This window comes from Triticum aestivum, chromosome 4B (assembly GCF_018294505.1).
Source record: "Triticum aestivum cultivar Chinese Spring chromosome 4B, IWGSC CS RefSeq v2.1, whole genome shotgun sequence".
Lineage (NCBI taxonomy): Eukaryota > Viridiplantae > Streptophyta > Magnoliopsida > Poales > Poaceae > Triticum > Triticum aestivum.
In genome coordinates this window covers 648,828,019-648,836,118 of record NC_057804.1, presented here as the reverse complement: position 1 = coordinate 648,836,118, position 8,100 = coordinate 648,828,019, and the positions used below count along the sequence as shown (strand labels likewise).

Here is an 8,100-nt window from a genome sequence, read left to right as displayed (position 1 = left end):
CCTCTCTCAGCGCCAAAGATGGTAGCCGTAGGCAAGAGGACCAAATTTCTCTCGTGACGGCGGTAGCGGCAACTGCAACATTCGAGAAACCCTGCATTGGCGTATTTCCATAACTACCTACCCTTGAAAAAGGGTCGATCCATGGGAGGACGGGATTGACCAATAAGGTGAGATCGATCCGTGGTCCCGAAGCTAAACAAACAACAGTCTCGTGAAGCTAAATGTTTGGTTGGACCAACGGTCATGATTGACTTGAGAGAAGATGAATCCATGGGATGTGCCGATCGACCAATGAGGTGCGATGGATCCGTGGGAGCAGCGAGCGAAACATCCAATCCAATCCCGTCCACGTCCAGATCCTCCTCCTCCCCGAAGCAGACGAACCAACCGGTCCCGAACCCTCCTCCCACATCTCATCGGCGCCGCCACACACCGCCCCGCCCCCCTCGCACGTACCTCCTCTATGAAGGTGGGATCGGCTTGAGGGGGGCAATTGATCCATGGGAGGCTTTTGTGCAATCCCGTGCGCGCCCCGCTCCCAATCCTCGTCGCGGGGTTGCTGTGCCAAAGCCCACACCCACACCAACCCTAGCCGGCACACCTCTCCTTCCTCCCTCGCTCGACATCATGGCTGTTGTACCCACTTCCTCCTCCCTGCTCATCCAGATAGCCGCCGGCCGCCGCATCCCATCTCCCCTTCCTCCTCCTTCCCTTTGGCGCCCCTCGCCCTCGTCCTCGGACAGGGGGGCTCCCGCATGGACGACCGGGTCTTCAAACCGGGGGTAGAGGAGCAGGGAGTATGTAGTTGTTTTGCTATGGTGATTTGCACCAGTGGATGGTATAGTGGTGATGCATTGCTGCCTCTTAAAGAGGCATTTTTGAAAGAGGCATTCCTGCTGCTTAGTTGTTTTGCTGCTGCAGCAATGCTTGGTCTTCTGACGTGAATTCTCCCTGGTGGTTGGTTAATTTGGTCAATATCATTGTTGTCCTATGAAATGTTAGTCTGCATTTGCTTGGTTAGATCAATCTGTGGAATTTTCAGCAAGCACAACACTATGTAAACTATATGACACCATGTGTGTTGCCGCATGAATTGTTTGCAATGTATTTGGATATATAAGATTATTATAGCCTGCAACATAGGATGTAAAAAACAACCTCATCCTTTAAAATGGTTTACAATATAAAATGAGCGAGAGGTGGTTCCTTGCTTTGCCAGATTTAGAAGCAATTTATTGCACTTGACTTGTTTTTCCACATTTCATTTTGAAATCCAGGATTCGTGATGTGTTAAACTGTTGTTTTGATTTGATGCGTGTGTTGTGCTTCATATGCACGGCAGTGCCACTCTAGTGCCATCGAGATTGACGATGAAGATGTTGCCCTTAAAAGTATCAAGGTGTTAGAAATAAAATTTTAAAACAGACCAGAAATATTTGATCTTTGAAATCTACACACAACGAAATCATCTTAGTAATGGGCCTCAACTATAACGAATTATTTGTTGGGCGGATAGGTGTGGAAACCACTAGGACTTGCCCTTGTTGGTTCTTTCTTTTAAAGTCTGTAGGTTTTCCTTGGTCGGTCTTATTGCTGTATCATAGTAAGATCATTGTCGATCCAGATGAGTGGGCACAAAGATTTGTGGGTAATTTGTGTTAGGGTCGACTTTATGATATCACACTCTCTTCACCTCGGAGATCTGATGAACCCTTGATAATACTCATGCATCGCGTTCTTTCTTTCTTTCTTTCTTTCTCTTCCTATTTTTGATTCCTTAGAAGAGGTCGCAGGTATTTTGTTGATTGACTATATGATGCCCAATGAATCATGTATTAGCTTTTTCCCGATCATATTCCCTACTGAGTTATGTTATTTCATTTCAAACAAGAACCTCTGATTATTTGTTTTCCTTGTTTAATTTGACGGTTCATAACTTTTGTGTGTGTAAAGGTGCTATGCAAATGCAGACGAGGCACCACACATTTATGGGTAATTTGCATCTGAGGCATTTCTTTGCCGTGACTCTTTTTCACCTTGGATCCGATGCATGCCTGCCATAGATGTCTTCTACGTTCGTAGTACCTCTTCCTTTTTCTTTCAAAAATACTTTCTTTTGGGTTTCCATGTGCTGGAGATGAGTCCCTATTGGTTTGATTGGCTGATATGGTGGCCTAAATACTGAACCAAACCTGATCATCCTCTCTTGGCTAGACTCATGACGTCGTTATTTCCCTTGCTCTGGTTTTGGTACATTTATTCAATCTGACAGGAGGCTTGCCGACTGGATAATTAGCCACCTTGTTGTTGTTATTCTTAGCATGTTGGATAAAACTCAAAGCAATGTAAAGTACATTCGTAGAGAACAAAATGTTGTCGCTAACTATTTTACCTAGGAAGTTGGGCAGTTTGACATAAACCAAAGAGAAAAATAGATTTGTTCTTGTTCCATTTTGCTCGAACAAAGTAATTTACAATTTATAATGATATGGAACTCCTAGGTCAGCCTATGGAACTAAGTGATTTAACAATTTATTTGTCTAAAATGAAAGATTGGCCACTTCCTAGAAACCTACCATGGTTCCCTGCCTGAATCCCTGAATTTCACATGGATTGGACTTGAGGAATTTTAACTTAGTCCCTGATTTTCACATTGATTGGATATGATTAAGCGCAACTCCCAAGCAGATTGTGTTAGTATCTTTGTAAGTTTTCTCTGAAGGAAATATGCCCTAGAGGCAATAATAAATTTGTTATTTATATTTCCTTATATCATGATAAATGTTTATTATTCATGCTAGAATTGTATTAACCGGAAACTTAGTACATGTATGAATACATAGACAAACAGAGTGTCACTAGTATGCCTCTACTTGACTAGCTCGTTAAATCAAAGATGGTTAAGTTTCCTAACCATAGACATGAGTTGTCACTTGATTAACGGGATCATATCATTAGAGAATGATGTGATTTTGACTTGACCCATTCCGTTAGCTTAGCATTTGATCGTTTAGTATATTGCTATTGCTTTCTTCATGATTTATACATGTCCCTATGACTATGAGATTATGCAACTCCCGAATACCGGAGGAACACTTTATGTGCTACCAAACGTCACAACTTAACTGAGTGATTATAAAGGTGCTCTACAGGTGTCTCCGATGGTACTTGTTGAGTTGGCATAGATCGAGATTAGGATTTGTCACTCCGATTGTCGGAGGGGTATCTCTGGGCCCTCTCAGTAATGCACATCACAATAAGCCTTGCAAACAATGTGATTAATGAGTTAGTTGTGGGATGATGCATTACGGAACAAGTAAAGAGACTTGCCGGTAACGAGATTGAGATACCGACGATCGAATCTCGCGCAAGTAACATACCGATGACAAAGGGAACAACGTATGTTGTTATGTGGTTTGACCGATAAAGATCTTCGTAGAATATGTAGGAACCAATATGAGCATCCAGGTTCCGCTATTGGTTATTGACCAGAGACATGTCTCGGTCATGTCTACATAGTTCTCGAACCCGTAGGGTCCACACGCTTAACGTTCGGTGACGATCGGTAATATGAGTTTATGTGTTTTGATGTAAAGAAGGTAGTTTGGAGTCCCGAATATGATCACGGACATGACGAGGAGTCTCGAAATGGTCGAGACATAAAGATCGATATATTGGATGACTATGTTTGGACTTCAGAAGGGTTTCGAGTGAGTTCGGACGTATACCGAAGTACCGGGGGGTTGCCGGAACGCCCCAGGGAGTGTAATGGGCCTCATGGGCCTTGGTGGAGAGTGGAAGGGGCAGCCAAGGCAGGCCACGCGCCCCTCCCCCTCTAGTCCGAATTGGACATGGAAGCCCCCCCCCTTTTCCTCCCCCCTCTCTCCTCCTTCCTTCCGTTCTACTCCTACTCTTGGAATGGGTGGAATCCTACTCCCGGTGGGAGTAGGACTCCCCTTGGGGTGCGCCTAGGAGGCCGGCCTCCTCCCCCTCCTCCACTCCTTTATATACGGGGGAGGGGGGCACCCCATAGATACACAAGTTGATCATTGATCTCTTAGCCGTGTGCGGTGCCCCCCTCCACCATAAGCCACCTCGGTCATATCGTAGCGGTGCTTAGGCGAAGCCCTGTGTCGGTAGCTTCATCATTACCGTCATCACAACGTCGTGCTGACGGAACTCTCCCTCGAAGCTCTACTGGACCATGAGTTCGTGGAACGTCATCGAGCTAAACGTGTGTAGATCGCGGAGGTGCCGTACATTCGGTATTAGGATCGGTCGATCCTGAAGACGTACGACTACATCAACCGCGTTGTCATAACGCTTCCGCTTTCGGTCTACGAGGGTACATGGACAACACTCTCCCCTCTCATTGCTATGCATCACCATGATCTTGCGTGTGCGTAGGAAATTTTTGAAATTACTACGTTCCCCAACAGTGGCATCCGAACCAGGTTTATGCGTAGATGTTATATGCACGAGTAGAACACAAGTGAGTTGTGGGTGATACTAGTCATACTACTTACCAGCATGTCATACTTTGATTCGACGGCATTGTTGGATGAAGCGGCCCGGACCGACATTACGCGTATGCTTACGCGAGACTAGTTCTACCGACGTGCTTCACACATAGGTGGTTGGCGGGTGTCAGTTTCCCCAACTTTAGTTGAATCGAGTGTGGCTACGCCCGGTCCTTGTGAAGGTTAAAATAGCACATACTTGATGAAATATTGTTGTGGTTTTGATGCGTAGGTAAGAACGGCTCTTGCTCAGCCCGTAGCAGCCACGTAAAACTTGCAACAACAAAGTAGAGGATGTCTAACTTGTTTTTGCAGGGCATGTTGTGATGTGATATGGTCAAGACATGATGCTAAATTTTATTGTATGAGATGATCATGTTTTGTAACAGAGTTATCGGCAACTGGCAGGAGCCATATGGTTGTCGCTTTATTTTATGAAATGCAATTGCCATGTAATTACTTTACTTTATCACTAAGCGGTAGCGATAGTCGTAGAAGCAATAGTTGGTGAGACGACAACGATGCTACGATGGAGATCAAGGTGTCGCGCCGGTGACGATGGTGATCATGACGGTGCTTTGGAGATGGAGATCAAAGGCACAAGATGATGATGGCCATATCATATCACTTATATTGATTGTATTGTGATGTTTATCTTTTATGCATCTTATTTCGCTTAGATCGATGGTAGCATTATAAGATGATCTCTCACTAAATTTTAAGGTATAAATGTTCTCCCTGAGTATGCACCATTGCGAAAGTTCGTCGTGCCGAGACACCACGTGATGATCGGGTGTGATAAGCTCTATGTTCACATACAACGGGTGCAAGCCAGTTTTGCACATGCAGAATACTCGGGTTAAACTTGATGAGCCTAGCATATGCAGATATGGCCTCAGAACACTGAGACCGAAAGGTCGAGCGTGAATCATATAGTAGATATGATCAACATAGTGATGTTCACCATTGAAAACTACTCCATCTCACGTGATGGTCGGACATGGTTTAGTTGATATGGATCACATGATCACTTAGATGATGATGTCTACTACACAACCTTCTTCTTGTAGACGTTGTTGGGCCTCCAAGTGCAGAGGTTTGTAGGACAATAGCAAATTTCCCTCAAGTGGATGACCTAAGGTTTATCAATCCGTGGGAGGCGTAGGATGAATATGGTCTCTCTCAAGCAACCCTGCAACCAAATAACAAAGAGTATCTTGTGTCCCCAATACACCCAATACACTGGTAAATTGTATAGGTGCACTAGTTCGGCGAAGAGATGGTAATACAAGTGCAATATGGATGGTAGATAAAGGTTTTTGTAATCTGAAAATATAAAAACAGCAAGGTAACAAGTGGTAGAAGTGAGCATAAACGGTATTGCAATGCTAAGAAACAAGGCCTAAGGTTCATACTTTCACTAAATAACATAATTGGATCACATAACTATCCCTCAACATGCAACAAAGAGTCACTCCAAAGTCACTAATAGCGGAGAACAAACGGAAGCATTATGGTAGGGTACGAAACCACCTCAAAGTTATTCTTTCCAATCAATCCGTTGGGCTATTCCTATAAGTATCACAAACATCCCTAGAGTTCGTACTAGAATAACACCTTAAGATACAAATCAACCAAAACCCTAATGTCACCTAGATACTCCAATGTCACCTCAAGTATCCGTGGGTATGATTATACGATATACATCACACAATCTCAATTCATCTATTCAAACCAACACATAGAACCTCAAAGAGTGCCCCAAAGTTTCTACCGGAGAATCACGACGAAAACGTGTGCAAACCCCTATGCATAGGTTCATGGGCGGAACCCGCAAGTTGATCACCAAAACATACATCAAGTGAATCACATGATATCCCATTGTCACCACAGATACGCATGGCAAGACAAACATCAAGTGTTCTCAAATCTTTAAAGACTCAATCCGATAAGATAACCTCAAAGGGAAAACTCAATCCATTACAAGAGAGTAGAGGGGGGAGAAGAAACATAAGATCCAACTATAATAGCAAAGCTCGCGATACATCAAGATCGTGCCAAATCAAGAACACGAGAGAGAGAGAGATCAAACACATAGCTACTAGTACATACCCTCAGCCCCGAGGGTGAACTACTCCCTCCTCGTCATGGAGAGCGCCGGGATGATGAATATGGCCACAGATGAGAGTTCCCCCCTCCGGCAGGGTGCCGGAACAGGGTCCCGATTGGTTTTTGGTGGCTCTGGAGGCTTGCGGATGCGGAACTCTCGATCTATTCTTTTGTTCTGGAAGTTTTAGGGTACGTGGAGTTATATAGGCGGAAGAAGCACGTCAGGGGAGCCACGAGGGCCCCATGAGGCAGGGGGCGCGCCCTAGGGGGGTGGGCGCACCCCCCACCCTCATGAGCACCTCCCTTATCTCCTGACGTGGGGTCCAAGTCCATCCGGTAGCTTTCCTTCCAAAAATAACTTCTCTAGTTGATTTCGTTCCGTTTCGACTCCGTTTGATATTCCTTTTCTTCGAAATACTGAAATAGGCAAAAAACAGCAAATCTGGGCTGGGCCTCCGGTTAATAGGTTAGTCCCAAAAGTAATATAAAAGTGGAAAATAAAGCCCAATATTGCCCAAAACAGTAGATAATATAGCATGGAGCAATCAAAAATTATAGATACGTTGGAGACGTATCAAGCATCCCCAAGCTTAATTCCTGCTCATCCTCGAGTAGGTAAATGATAAAAAAGATAATTTTTGATGTGGAATGCTACTTGGCATAATTCAATGTAATTCTTCTTAATTGTGGTATGAATATTCAGATTCGAAAGATTCAAGACAAAAGTTTAATATTGACATAAAAATAATAATACTTCAAGCATACCAACTAAGCAATTATGTCTTCTCAAAATAACATGGCCAAAGAAAGTTATCCCTACAAAATCATATAGTCTGGCTATGCTCTATCTTCACCACACAAAGTATTTAAATCATGCACAACCCCGATGACAAGCCAAGAAATTGTTTCATACTTTTGACATTCTCAAAACTTTTTCAATCTTCACACAATACATGAGCGTGAGCCATGGACATAGCACTATATGTGGAATAGAATGGTGGTTGTGGAGAAGACAAAAAGGGAGAAGATAGTCTCACATCAACTAGGCGTATCAACGGGCTATGGAGATGCCCATCAATAGATATCAATGTGAGTGAGTAGGGATTGCCATGCAACGGATGCACTAGAGCTATAAGTATATGAAAGCTCAACAAAGGAAACTAAGTGGGTGTGCATCCAACTCGCTTGCTCACGAAGACCTAGGGCAATTTGAGGAAGCCCATCATTGGAATATACAAGCCAAGTTCTATAATGAAAAATTCCCACTAGTATATGAAAGTGACAAAATAGGAGACTCTCTATCATGAAGATCATGGTGCTACTTTGAAGCACAAGTGTGGTAAAAGGATAGTAACATTGTCCCTTCTCTCTTTTTCTCTCATTTTTTTATTGGGCCTTTTCTCTTTTTTTATGGCCTCTTTTTTTTTCGTCCGGAGTCTCATCCCGACTTATGGGGGAATCATAGTCTCCA

The 8,100-nt window shown here is 43.8% G+C and overlaps 1 non-coding gene across 1 annotated transcript; it reads left to right on the top strand.

Annotated features, from left to right (window-relative positions):
* The first annotated feature begins 1,961 nt into the window (after positions 1-1,961).
* LOC123095359 (small nucleolar RNA Z101) lies at positions 1,962-2,055 on the top strand. The gene has a single exon (XR_006446217.1). It is a non-coding gene; the product is annotated as a small nucleolar RNA Z101 (small nucleolar RNA).
* The last annotated feature ends 6,045 nt before the right edge of the window (positions 2,056-8,100 follow it).